The following is a 14,837-nucleotide window of genomic DNA, read 5'->3' on the forward strand; positions in this document are numbered from 1 at the left end:
ATCCTGTAAGAATGCTATGGTGGTTTCGAGTGGTGTTTGTGTCTTTCCCTGGGTCTGTAAGACCAGTGAGTGGTGTTGTGTGTGTTTCATCGGATCTGTAGAATCAGTAGGATTTTGTGTGTTTGTGGTTCAACTGGAGATTGTCATAAGAATCTGTGTAGGGGTGTGTGTTGTTCATATGGAAGTCCTTAAGAACGCAAGTAGTGTTGTGTTTTGTCTACTGAATTAAGAAGCAAGTAGGTGTTTGTATATTGTTGTGTCATACTGGAAACCTGAAAAGCTGTTGGTGTGTTTGTGGTGTGTTCATTAGGAATCCTGTAGAACGCAAGGGAGGTTTAGTGTTTGAGTGTTTTTACTAATTTAGAGCTAGGTGTTTTTGTAATTATTTCTACTGTCAATTCTTAGAACAATTCGAGTGTGGTTATTTGTGTTGTCTCTTGAATCCTGAAGAAAGCAATTCAAGTTTGTGTAGTCGTGTTGTTTTCTCTCGAGATCCTGCAAAATCAACGGCACTTAATGATTCTCTTTTCTCCCTGTAATACGCGCTTGAAGAGTTTTTCTTCTGCAGTACACCACTTCAATGGATCAACATTGGTCATTATGAACATCCTGTAGCCTTTTGTACTGTAACCTCTAAAAAAAAGGTTAGTTGTACCACGGCTAATTACCCACTAGGTGCATCAACGGATGCATTGAAGGTTTTTACATTTAAATATTCTATGTTCTGGGTTACATATGAATGGAGGTTATCTCCCATCAAAAGACCTTTCTCCCATTCTGAAGAGGCTCGATTATTATGATTCAATATTGGCACATCATAATCGTCTACATGCATTAGTGACAATCGTAGACCAGTCCTTTGAACTACTCTGAATAAAGTTAGACTGTGCCCGATCTCGGATCAGGATCATTGAATGGTTTAATTAATATCATAGTCGGTTAATAATGAGTTATCTCCACAAGACTTCCCATTCTGAAGCTCATTATATATTCAATATATCACATAAGACAGCCTGACTGCCATCTATAGTATTATCATAGCGATGTTCGTCACTTGCATAAAAAGCTAATCTAACAAATTTGCATCTTAATCTTTTCAATCTTTTACGTTTTATTAAAATTAAGGCAGATTCTCAGGCTTCTTCTTGCCTAAAGAATGCAAGTTATCATCACGTTTCCTTTCCCGTCCTGAGCATCAGTCAGAAAATAAAAAAGGTTTTAGGGTAGAGCTGCCCAACCCTGTTCCTGGAGATCTAGTAGGTAGGTTTTCACTCCAACCCTAACAAAGCACATCGCATTCAACAGCCAGAGATCTCATTGAGTTGAAAATGATCATCAGAATTGGGGCCAAATTTGTGTTGAAATGAAAACCTACAGGATTCCGGGAGCCGGATTTGGCAGCCCCGTTTCAGAGGGAGTGCATTTTGATTTAGTCGCAGTCATTGTACGGACCATTCAATAAAACTCTGAACCCGCACCGGATGGTAAATTGGGCTGCTGTGTCACCTTTTACCTGGAGGGCTATGTATCACCAGTGACACAAAACCTACACCAGCAGGCCACAGCTGTGGAATGACCATCACCTTTAACTAAGAACAGGAACCAGAATGGACAACGGTCGGGGGCTGTGACTATTTTAAAAATAAACTCCCTTATGCTTTTGTCTGTAGAGATATTTCCCAAGATATCAGCATTAGGTGTGATCCAAAGAAACAATAATGGCTCGACACTCAAAAAAAAATGGCTCAAAAAAAAAAATGTTTTAGTTATTTGAGCATTGGCATAATAGACAGCTCAGTTTGGATCAGGTCTCTTCAGGCTGCAGAAAACCTCTTCAGCACAAAGTCTTGTCAAAGACAAATCTGCCGCGTTTTATCTGATTCCACCAAAATGTGGCAAAACTGGGTTCTGCCAATGATGGGAGAGTAAACATCAGCACTGTTTATATGGCTGTTCAGGCACAGCCATTACTATACAAAAAGGACGGACTTCAGTAGTGATGATTGTACCCTGTACTATTGTACGTCTGTAGGCTTAATTGGTAACTGGGGAACGCAGTGCACCTTTCAAATCCGTTTAGATTTATTTAGGAAAATCTGTGTCCATGTTAATCCCAGTCTGTTCTCCTTCAGTCTCATCTGGATACCGACATTTATTGGGATGCTGTTTTTACATGAACGATCGAGATAAAAGGGGTAAATATACGTCAATTTAAACGCTATGATTAAAAGCGTGAGAAAATCCACAGACCTGCTCTCAGATTGCATTTTGTGAATTAAAGCATCCCAAGAGAACTAGCGCTTTGTTGATGTGGGATTCAGCTGCATTTAATTTTTATTCTTTGGATTGCACAAAGGCCATCAAACAAGGCCATTCTGGAAGCCATATACTCCACAGTAAAGCTAAATCTGTACCCTCCAACCTTGACTGCTTCAGTTTTATAATGTCTTCCCAACTGCTCATCATAGCTATGCATTCTACTGAGAGGTATTGAGTCTTTCACAGACCAGTTTATCAACTCGTTCAGCGGTATTCATTCCCGCCTGTGGAGAGCCATGAGACCTGAGATTCACTCAGGATATGCAGTAATTGTTCCATTTAAGCAGTTAATTACACAGTTAACTCGTTTCACCTGGTTTCCTAAGTCTAATTTGGCAGCTGATTTTAAGGTAAAACACATGCTGTGCTTCTCTGAAGTTGAGTAAATATTACTGATCAAGCTGGTTAAAATGTACGTATAACAGACATACAATAATGAATATGATAAGTGAAATGTTTCCAATGAGATTAAGTAAATATTGTTGAATATGAATAACTATTTCACCCTATTAATGAATTAACTATAGTAATGGCACCTGTGGCATCAAGTTAAAACAGTAAAAGCTAGATTCAATAGACATTTATCAAATGTTGCTTTGTTATCTTTCCAAACGTCAGGCAAGTTAAGGAAATGTTAAAATGAACTCATGAGAGTGTTCGTAATGGAGGGAATGTCTTGGATGTCAAAAAGTTTTTCATCAAAGAATATTTAGTGTGCTTTAGTGAAAGAGGTGGAAAAAAAATCAGAATGGAAAAATATTTATTTTCTCTACCATATGATTTTACAGATGATATGGTAGCCATTGTATCAGAAGTCAAAAGGTTTTTTAATTAAAGATAATAATAAAGCACACCATTTGGTGTGCTTTAGTGAAAGGTGGAAAAAACTAAACAAAGAAATGTTTGTTTTGTCCACCATATGATTCTAAAGATATGATTCTAAGATTTTGTGGATATTGAATTCTCACATTGTTTGGGACTACACAAAGCAGAGAATTCACACAAGCAAGTTAACAGCAAGTCGCATATGCCCTTCCTCCCATATACAATTATCCAATAGTGTTTTACATCTCTGGGTAGAAGGTAGAAGCCCTGTTTCATGAAGCAGGAGAGTATTTCAGGAAGTAGGATTACAGAGTTACCTGGATAACTGCACTGAGTAAAAGCTAGAACAGCTCTTTTTACTGCAGTCCATGTCCCAGATTAGAGATGGTTCTATGTAGTGCAGATATCCTGCTAATTAGGTAATCTTGCCTTGTGGAATGCCCCCCTTATATTGGACTAGCTTTGTCTTTTAGCTTCACGAGGGGTGAAGTTAAGATCTGGACAGGAGAAACATGGCCGTAGTTACGTACGCCTATTCTGATGTGCTTTGTAAGTACTGGCTGTTATTCTGGGGGCTTAGTGTGTTGAGTGGGTTTTGGCCAAACCTTTCCTCATTAAGTTTGGTTGAGCTGTAGATTTAGTGCAGGGGTGAACAACTCCAGTCCTGGAAGGTTGGTTTTGTGTGCTGGCTTCTGTTCCAACCAATTACCTTAGTTTTAGTTATTTGACAGCTCTTCAAACCATGCTAGTTCACTCCTGTACTCGAGCGCAGTAAAATCTTTAGGACACACTTGCAGTCTGCAGCTGTAGCTCGTGCTTATAAAAACGTCAGGTCAGATGATTGAGCTAGCTGAATAATTAAGAGCAGAAGTTGGCACAGAATCCTGAAATGGATCGGCCCTTGTTGTTGCACACCCATGATTCAGTGCAGGACTGCCCAACCCTGTTAATGGCTATCAACTGTCCCATAGGTTTTCTTTTCAACCCTAATTTGGTACAGCTAATTTTACTAATTAGCAGCTCAATGAGATCTCTAGCTGTTGAAAGAGGTGCATTTTGTTAGGGCTAGAGTGAAAACATACCGGATGGTAGAATATCCAGGAACAGGTTTGGACAGCCCTGATTTAGTGCTTTAGTCCGGACCTGACAATTTCTCTAAATGCTTGGAGAGACAAATGTATTGTTGGTGGTATACAGAAAGTTATAATGTGTTTATATTCACATAGTTTTAACTTTTAACTGTCTTGCCATGAAATGGAGAGCAGCAGCAGCTGTGCAGTCTGAATACTGTTGAAGTGGTTGTTTAATTGTTCTAAACCCTGAGGTAGTTTATTGAACAATTATTGAATAAAGTTAAACGCTAACAGGTACTGCTCATTAGCTCGAGGGGGAAGACGAAACATTCATTGACCAACTGGTATCTTTCATAAACATTTCTTTCGATTTATTCGCTCTTTATATATTGAAATACACGTGTAAATTGGGGGTACGCCAATCTCCCATTTCATCCCATATTTGTGTGGAGTCAATGTAATTTTGTTTGTTTAAGGCAACAGAGGCATCACAAAATGCATAGCTGGGGGAAACATAGTACAAGCTTTTTTGCCCCCCCTCACCCCCCCAAAAAAATAAATAAATAAATAAAATTAAATAAAAAATACATTCCCTCAATATATCCAAGGGTGTATGTATATCCAATTCAGAAATCTGAGTTTTGTCCTGCAGCTGAATGAATTGGCTCCACGTTTAAAGAAGGAAAACTACTGCATTGTGATGGTCCACAAAGATTCAATACAGGGCAGAGAAGCTTTTCCTCTACTTCTGCTGTCTGTCCGGGGTCATGGGCATCCTGCTCAGGACCATATCAGAATGAGAAACATTCTTACTCCACACCTCATCAAGGCTGTGGAGCATCACGGCTGATCCCATAATGGAAATAGCCCGGGCTTCTCAAACAAGTATCAATAGATTGATTTATAAGTAGGTCAGAGTGTAATCTTTTGAAAAGGAAGATTGTAGTACATGCATGCAAGGAGGTTAACAGAAGCGGAATGCATAAAGTCAGATATGCCAAAACCCCGGCATTCTGACCAGAGAAAAACCAATCTTTGGTGGAAGGATAGTCCTTTCGTTGTTAAAAAAAAAAATTTTTAAGCTTTTTTTAACACCCATAACACATTCTTCATTACCTTGCGGCCCTTACCGGGGTCATTCCTATGTACCCAGGGTCCTACGCTCCCAAGGTCCTAGGACCCTGGGAACAAAGGACCCTGGGAACATAGATGTGCTCCCCCTTTACCTACGGAGCATCCGGGAAGATGGATGGGATTCGGCGACACAAGATTAAATCACGACGGAGTCCGGAGCCATGATCGACGGCAGCCTTGATGGAAACCGCGAAAGAACGCTCAGGCGCTAAATAAACAAATAAAACGTTCGGCCGCAATGTAAAAAAAAATAGTTAGATAGATAAATAAATAAATAAATCAAAATAAAAACGCGAGATTGCCGACGCTCAGATTCAGATTTTCACTTAAAAAAACACGCGTGAAGGGAGAGCTCTTCGTAATGGCACTTGACGCGCCAAACCTTTTCCCCTCCGAGAACAAGCGTGATTAATCAGGCCTCGTGGAAAAAAAGGCCCCGCCCAGGCGGGTCGGCGCCGGCGCCCAATCGGGTAAGCCGGCGCGTTGTTGTTGTGCCGTAAATCTCCGGCGCGAAGGCCGAACCCTTCGCCCGGCGTCGTGGCGTCCGCTGAAGAGGGGACTCGAAAAAAGGGTGACGATTATTAAAGACGGAGTGGGACGGGACGCGCGGGGAGGCGTCTGCGCTAAGCCGCCATGACATAGATGTGCTCCCCACCCCCCCTCCCCACCCCCTTTTTCATTGAAACCCAAAATTGCGGCGTTTTTTTTTTTCTCTCTCTCCTTATGAATTATGTTAATAATGGTATTATGGGAAAGTACGTAATTACAGACAGGAAATATTTCACAGCTTCTTGTTCTTTCCCGCTAGGACTGGCTATCTCTGTGTACGACTGTATAAGTGCAGTAATATCGCTCAACCTATGTTTAAAAAAAAAAATCTAGCACGCGGCGTAAATTTGATGTATCATTTCCTTTGCCGCTGCACTTAATTCTACGGTAAGACATCAACGCCTGCCATTTGGCATGCATTCAAACGTAACCCGATTGGCAGCGTGCGAAACTGACTATTGTATCGGTTTCGATTTACGTCAACGCTCACGCAGCAATGCATCGATAGCACAACCGAGGGGGATGAAAGGGTTGCGTTTTACATGCGAGTAGGCGTCCGTACAGTAATTCCGTCATTCGGCGCATTGACACTCACAACAATCCTCACGGTAAGTAAATAAATCCCCGGGCTTCGGTGGCTGTTGTTCAAGCCTTTTGTCACTGGGCGGAAAATAATGGCTAATCAATGAAGGAGTGTAATGTATGAGTTTGCTGCCCTTCATCATTGCATTTTCCTCTGTCGCCAGGGGGTTTGCAGTCGCTACTTCCCGCCATTGATCGCCATTGAGAGTGATCAGTCATCGCGGACGAAAGCGCTGTCAGGGACGACCGGAGCACTGCCTCTGTCATCAGGAAACAAGGCCGCGCGGCCGAGAGGTCCCTGCACCTGGAGCAGGAGCCGGGCCGAGCCGGGGCCGCTGGCGGACGAACGTTCCCCTTCGTGTAATTATCTTTACTCGCTGCACTAAGGCTGCTCTGTTCGCAGTCTGCAGAAAAAAAAACTTCACTCTGGCTGATAGCATTTCTATGTTACCTGTGAAAATTCTGTTACGCAATGAAAATATATATATATTTCTAAATAATTGATCAAATAAATAGCATTTGCTCAAATGGTATTTACATCTTCACATCAGCAGCGTGTGTGTGTGCGTGTATGTGTTTTGTATGAATCTGTGTGTGTGTGTAGGTGTGTGTGTGCATTTGTGTGTGTTTGTAGGTTTGTGCGTGAGTGTGTGTATGTGTGAGTGTATGTGTGAGTGTATGTGTGTGTGTGTAGGTGTGTGCATGTGTGTGCCAGTGTGTGCATATGTGTGTGCATGCGTGTGTAAGTGTGTGTATGTGTATGTTTGCGCGTGTCTCTGTGTGTATGTATCCGCGTGCTTGCACCCTCCTTACAGTACATATTTCTGAATTTATTTACACAGGGAAAGCTACGATGGGTTTGTGGCCATGGCAGGGACTCAAACCCCCAGCCGGAGGGAGGGTGCAGGAGGATGCGCGTAGCGCACGGGCTGACAGTCAGCTGCCCTACCGGACTGCTCCACGGGTCTCCCGTATATGACACACTTAACATAGCTAAATATTTACTTATTGATTTACATCTTTCTTCTCTTTGCCCGGCCATCTGCCCTCTCTGACCAATTACTATCGCCAGGAGAACGCTGTTATATTTTCAATCATACTGTATACGCTACTTACGCCATTAGCAGCATGTGAACATCTGTTCATTCACACATGACCTGATTTCATAACGCACTGCAGTATCACTGATACGCTAGCCTGATGACACGTTCAATATTTGACTGAGACATCTGTTCGCTCTGGCCAGTTGATTCAGGGTAGCCATCTTGAAAGGGGTTGTAATATATTTGTGCGAACAGGCATTTAACACAAAATATCTTAATTGGTAAATATACTGTACTTCCACATGAAAGCCAATGTCAGTCACTCATAGCATCGTATGATTTAAGGAACATAACTGAGTCATTGCATGTGGAATGAATTGGGGGGGGGGGTTGGAGCCTAAAGCAAATCCATAAACTACATATTATGAATAAGGTCAACAATTAAACTGCACAGCATCAAACCAGCCATTCAAATAGGTACAGTTGGCCAGATGTGGCCTGGCAGCCAAACTAGTCATATTTTAACAATGGAAAAAATAAACAGATGTCAAAGGTCACTGATATGGCAGGCGTCCAAAGTGTGTATGTACATATTATTATTTTAAAAATATCTTTTTCTTGGAACAATTGTACTTCCATCAAGGAGTTACAGTCGTAAAGGACAACTGAGTACATTTATACGTTAAAAGATCATTTCTCTAGCAACAAATCTGAGATTATTTGAAATGCAAATTGGTTGCCTTTACAGGAAAATATTCAAGCTTTGAAAAACATGATAGGATTATGCCCCAGAAATGTATCATACAAGAATATCCTCAATGGACGAACTGCTTTCATAGCAATAACTTACACATCACATAAATGCATCACATCTTCGGAAGAGGAAACATATCCACTCCCCTCATGAGACTACAATCCCACAATGCCACTTGATCTTAGTGTCACAATGTTTACAAATTCCAGACAAGAGGCTATATACAGTCACACAGACAAAAAGCAAGCAATAGCAGTACGTCTGAAATGCTGCAGTGCTGTTTTAAAACTTTCTAAAACACAAAGTACATTTTCCAATGTGTTTTCTCTTCTATTCTAACATCTGGTGCTGGATAGTAAATTTTTATTAAATTTTTCTATGTACTGCACGTTGTTAAATGAATGGATTTATTAATAAATAAAAACTAAAAACTTTGTCCTCTAAGTTGAAAGGCAAGACAAGATAGGAAGTGAAGATGCAACGATGAATCTTCAATCATACTTTTCTGCCCCCTAGTGGTCAGAATGTTCTAGCAACATATATTTAAAATTTTAAATACTTAATTTTCAACATTAATCTTCAAATAATATCCTGTAAGCAATGTTTATTACACAGTGTATAGTAGAACATTTTTATAATATAAACCTTTAAGCATGTTGCAATAATAAAAAAGAAAAGTAAAGGATTTGATCACAGCATGACTGAGAAATATTATTAATCACTCAATAAATCAATCAATCAACCAACCAATCAATCAATCTGCGCAGAATAAAAATCAACCAAAATTTCCCAAACATATGTCTCCTTTTCTAAACACGGCTGAAGACTTTTTTTAAATGAAGAAAAATGAATTGGGATCAAACTGGATCTCCCAATTCATTAGAGAACAAAAGCGGGACACAGGCACCAATCAAAATGTATGTTTATTTCAAAGGAATCGTCTGTGACACTAAGCACATTACCATCATGGCAAATATATATCATCCCCTATGGCAGAGCTCACTGTCAGTTCTAGTTTGCAATGTCTTCAATAAATTTGGAACAAGGAACTATGATTTGATGTGTTTCTTTTCTTGCTGAGTTACACTATACAGATCTGAAAGCACAGCATATCTGTGGTGCTCAGCATGGATTTTTAGAAGAGCAACGTTCAAATGTTCAATATAAATATTTAAATAGAAGTGTTGTTTACGCTATTCTGCAGTGGTTTTTCCATACAGTTGCGACTAGAACGTTGATTTTTGGCTCCGAGCGAACACAACAGCCTTTATGGAATGTTTGGTGTTTGTACAGAGAATGCTCAATTCACATGCAACTCCAAACAATATGAATAATTCACAAACTCTCAATATATTTATATATATATATTTGTGCAAAATGCACTGCTTGTAAGACAAATAATAACAAGTAATATAAAAATGCATCTACTGCCATTGTACATTCAAACCCTGTTCTGCCAACAATTCCTATTATAAAACAGGACTAAACAGTGAGATTCGTATTGCTATTATTGTTGTATTATTAATATAAATGACAGTTAAATTATAAGGAACATTATAAAATGTATCATCTGGACCATTGCCGTAAAACAACAGGTACGTTTAGTTACCAAAATGTTACCGAAAAGCTGATTACCGAAGACAGTAGCTATTATTTGTTCAGATGACTTGGTATCATGAACCACTTCAGAGGATTAATCACTGGGATTAAATAAGGAAAATGCATATACAGTATATATGGCACAGAAGCTGGATGCTAACAGTACATAAGAAAGTATCTGTGACTTCCCATGCTTTGGAGAGAGAGTAAATGGAAGCCTCTGCCCAGTGAAAGGTCAGCACACCATCAAAATATTTTTTGGCAATTTTAAAAATCCCTTCTGGCATTGCATATATATTTGACTACTGCCCCTCACTGTGGGAAATCTTGTATCTCCCTGTGCTGAGCATTTCCGTATTATCCCGTCCAGAAAAACACTGCTCTGGGTTATTCATCGATTGGTTGTAAAAAAAAAAAAAAAAAGAAAGAAAAGAAAATCCCACCATATGCTACTCCAGTCCCTCTAAATACTGCTTATACATGGGGTCCATTTTGTGCCTCTTTCTGCCAGGCTTCCTGACTAGAGCAGGAGTCATTCTCATGGAGTGATATGTAAAAAGGAAACGGAAGTGCAAACAGGTTGAAATAACACGTGATGCGTGTGATGTGTCGGCTGATGTGCTGCGTTCAATATGTTCCTGACCTGTGTGTGTGCGTGCGTGTGTGTATGCGTATGTGCGTGTGTGTATATGTGTGTGTGCATACTGTTTGTGCATGCATGTGTGTGTGCGTGTGTGTGTATGTGTCTGTGTACTCTGTGTGTGTGTGTGTGTGTGCGTATGTGTGTGTGTGTGTGTTTGTGTGTTTAATTCCCCTTTATTAATAATCTCATTTAAATCAAGCTCTCCATTGAGTTTTGAATTTTCTCTAATCCATCTCTGCGAGGACCTCTGAGCTATTTTTGTGACTAGCTGACTGTTCTTTTCAGGGATCAGCAATGGCTGGAATCTGAATTCAGCACTTCCTCATTTCTAGGATTAGCAGAGGCCTCTCATTTGGGATCAGCAACTCCTCTCATTTGGGATTAGCAGTGTATTCTTCTGGGGTTAGCAGTCTGCTCCTTTTTGGGATTAGTAATCATTTGCTTCAGGGACAAGCAGAGTGCTCTTATTTGAAATCAAACATTAATCACTTCTGGGATTTACAATTAGCTTTAAAAAAAAGAAGCTTTCTGCTCTCATCAGGGATCAGCAACTGTTTTCTTTGAGAATCATGACACTACTCTCTCGGGAGATCAGCGAACACTTCTGCTGTGTGCAAAACTGCATTAGATTAATACTTAATTTGTGTCCATCACCATTAATATTGCTCAAATATTCGTTTCTATAGCTATGTCAGTGCATTGTCTTCTAAATTTATGGTGGTTATTTAAAATAATGAAAATATATTCGACATTCACTTGTATATAACAAAAATAAAACTGCTTAAATAATAGCAATATAAAAAACTCAAAAATAAGAAATACTGAAAGCTTTGCCTGTAAAATGAAACCTCTTCACACTACCACCGAAATTATTAAATGCATTTATTAGTACTATTCTTTTTTTTTCCTAGAAAAAAGTAATCCTGTATTGAGTTTATCTTTGTCAGTTTGTGAAGCAAATTTGTGGTTTGAAATGACCAGATGTCTAAGGGCACTGCAACAAATTACCAACTGATAACAATTATCCCTTCTGGTAATATTTCATAAAACCCATTTTTTAACCCAAGATTTTAAAATCAAATCTTCAAAATAAAATCTACAAATTGCGAAAGTCTCCTGTTCTGTCTAAAAGTAGGAGTCACTTTTCGAAGATGCCTTAAGTCGTGTGGGATGTCTGAGACATGAAATATACATTTTTTAATGTCTTTAATCTCTCATTTCATTAATAACTGCCCACCAATGAATAACTGTGGGTATCTAGTGCTGACTGAGAATAAAGTCATTTGAAGATAACCTAATTTCTACCTGGTGTCAACTTCACCCGTCTACAGCTGTGCAAGAGCGGACAATGACTGTGACGTTAATGTAAGCATCTTGTTTCTGAATGCATTCATGAAAATCTGCATTTTCCACTGTGCAGTCAGGGTCTCCATTTTACTATTTACAGTACATTCAAGGACTGCAGTCTTCAACAGATTTATAAAAGCAGAATACACTTGCACTAATGGAACATTACGCATACTGCCTAGCAACTGTTTATTCCTAAACCATGTTAGAAACACCACAGCAGCAGATTGCTTTCATTGAAATGTTGTCGAAGACATTTTTTTTAAATCAATTTATTTTTGCTTGTGCACTGAAGTAATTCATTTCACTGAATTACAGAAAAAAATGTACTTTTGAACATGTACATACTCATATTTAATTTTACATTATTTTACTTCAGCTTTTTGTGTGTTTGTACATATCCGTAATCTATCATAATTCATCATGCATGTGCGAGAGCTAAAACAAAGCCGTTTGAGTCTTTTTTATTATTTTAATTTTTTTTTTTTTTTTTTTTTTTATTTGGGGGGGGGGGATTGGTTCTCCTGGCTCCATGTTTTAGGATTAGGATTTTCGCTAGAATGATCCTCTCTGTAACACCGTAACTTTACACTGGCTTAATTTCCACTTGCCCTTTAGATTTCAAAAAGCATCATTCGTCTGTAACTTTGATTTTGTCTGTTTTAAAATCACAACCTCCTTTCCATTCCTTCCCAGTGATTTGATAACCCTGCTCGGACTCAACCCACCTGTCAAACTGGAGTATTTTATCTAAGTGCTGAATGTATCTAATGTCTAATGTGTCTAATTCATCTAATGCATTAAGTGGAACTTTCTGAACTGAGCTGAGTTGCTCCTAATTTTCATAATGTTTTAGTATAATTTAACTGGAGCTGCATTACTCCTGTCATGACTGTTCTGGGTTTGGCAGGAAAAACTTACCTTACATGTTTTTTTTGGGGGTTTTTTTTCAGAGCAAGCAGACTTGTTTTCTCTGTGTTTTTATATATGTATAAGCCCATTAAATTACACAAGCTGGAAACAGCAAACACCAAATGCTGCACTGAAGAAGACATGCATAGTCTGAACTTCATAAAATCATGCCTATTCCAGCCTCCACAGCCATAACTGCTTTCACTTTACCTCAGGCTGCATAACAGATGATAACAGAGGACACCACGTCATCACCGGTATCACTGATCTAGCACCCTGATACAAATTCATCTTATACACTTCCTGTTTATTCTTACCTTTTGTTTACTCATCTACCGTTCACATCGCGAAGATTCTTGGCTCCTCCTTGCGTTTTTTCCCCCGTCACCTTTAAGCCAAGATAAAGTTATTCTCTTCAACGGGGGATTAAGAGAGAACCAGCCCTCTCTCTCACCGGGCCGCCGCGACTCAGAGGCGCTCTTTCCATGTTAATTTCCCAAGGTCAAAATCCGCCTGAGAGCCGGGAGCTTTGAAGACGCGCCGAAAAGACAACGGCAGCTCTCCCGCTGTCAGCTGGAGACAACATCACGACGTGCTAAGAGAAGGCCGCCTTCGCTGCATCACAAAGACCGGCGAGGTTTCCCTGCCCCGCGTTTCCCAGGTAAATAGAAAACCGTGAGCCGCAAGAGACTCTAATGCTCTAATTACGGCGCCGATGCAAATGTGCGCGCTAATTATTTATTTACACGAATAAAATACATAGAAGATTATAATGGCAGCCACTTAGCAGGCGCTAACCATCGAAGGCCCCTCGCGTTGGAGGCTTGTCTGCTTTTGCGGAGGCGCCAACTTGACGTCAAGCATATGTGGGGAATGTTAAGAAAAGTAAAGCAGGGGCACGTTAAGTTACATTTACAAACGCGAGGCATTGAAAAAGCTGCATTTACAGTACAGTAACCACTCCTGCTGCTAACAGTGGACTCATTGGCTCAATTACTTTGAATGCAACCCTAATATCAATTCTGTAGCATGCAACCAGCTAGACCCTAGGCTGAGTTTGTCTGCCCTCTGTCAACTGTAAGATAAACAGCTACAATTAGCGGCTAACGTTACCAGTTCTGAACACTTTAAAACAAGAAATAAATTTCTTTGAACTGACCATGCTTGGGGACTTGGGTATGATTGGATAGTTTTAAAGGTGCGCTTTATTGACTGTGTTTGCATGCAAGTTTTATTGATGAAGAGTTTAAACCAACTGCTCAACCATCATTTTGAAATTGCTCAGCACATAATGTTGCATTGATATAAGTGCGTATACTACTGAACATTGTCCGAAATATCAGGGGAGTGGCACATCCCCCAGGGTAATTACTGAGGGGGTCATTCGACCTGACACATTGAGCTGTTGCATTATCGTACGGCCACAGGCACTCAAAAATTCCGACCATATCCGCTATTGGAGTGAAGACTTTCACCTCATAATAAGCTGTGCACTACAGCTATGTGTATAAGCAATGTTGCCATGCGATTATCAGACACAATCTGGCAGACTTTACCAGGAAATTTTTATTCAACTTTTCAAACATTAACGCGTGAAATTTCAGTTCTAGCTTCAAGAACATTTTCGCTTCTAAAATAGCCAAATTTGATGTCTTATCTTTGCATGAAAGTCATTGAAAGTTTTGAAGAATCTGTTTTGTCAATCTAAGGGAAATATCCTTTATTTTAGGGTCACATGAGGCTTTATATTATGTTCTGTTACACTTATAGTGCTCGTGATTTATGATTAAAATGTTGGCTTTGAATTCTGGCTTTGAACACCAGGTTAATCCTACTTCAAATACTTGAATTGTTCTGCGTTTTAATAAAATGTGACAATAGACAGCAAGAGCTAACACATCGGTATTACCTAATAAGAAATCTATTCTGATCTATTTATCAATTTGTCTGTAGCAATGATAGTTAGAATCAAATATCTAGTTTAAAGCCTGTAGACATATTTAAAGGACATAGCTAAACGGAGCTTCCGTGAAATGTATTGGAAGGGAGGGAAGTGT

The 14,837-nt window shown here is 39.6% G+C and overlaps 1 long non-coding RNA gene across 2 annotated transcripts; it reads left to right on the plus strand.

Annotated features, from left to right (window-relative positions):
- Positions 1-2,681: 2,681 nt before the first annotated feature.
- LOC135241074 (uncharacterized) lies at positions 2,682-9,074 on the plus strand. 2 transcript variants are annotated; one of them, XR_010325879.1, is made up of 3 exons: positions 2,682-2,731; positions 6,647-6,842; positions 7,325-9,074. It is a non-coding gene; the product is annotated as an uncharacterized LOC135241074 (long non-coding RNA). The 2 variants fall into 2 exon arrangements; XR_010325878.1 differs by lacking the exon at positions 2,682-2,731 and adding an exon at positions 3,432-3,693.
- The last annotated feature ends 5,763 nt before the right edge of the window (positions 9,075-14,837 follow it).

This window comes from Anguilla rostrata, chromosome 15 (assembly GCF_018555375.3).
Source record: "Anguilla rostrata isolate EN2019 chromosome 15, ASM1855537v3, whole genome shotgun sequence".
In the NCBI taxonomy this organism is placed as follows: domain Eukaryota; kingdom Metazoa; phylum Chordata; class Actinopteri; order Anguilliformes; family Anguillidae; genus Anguilla; species Anguilla rostrata.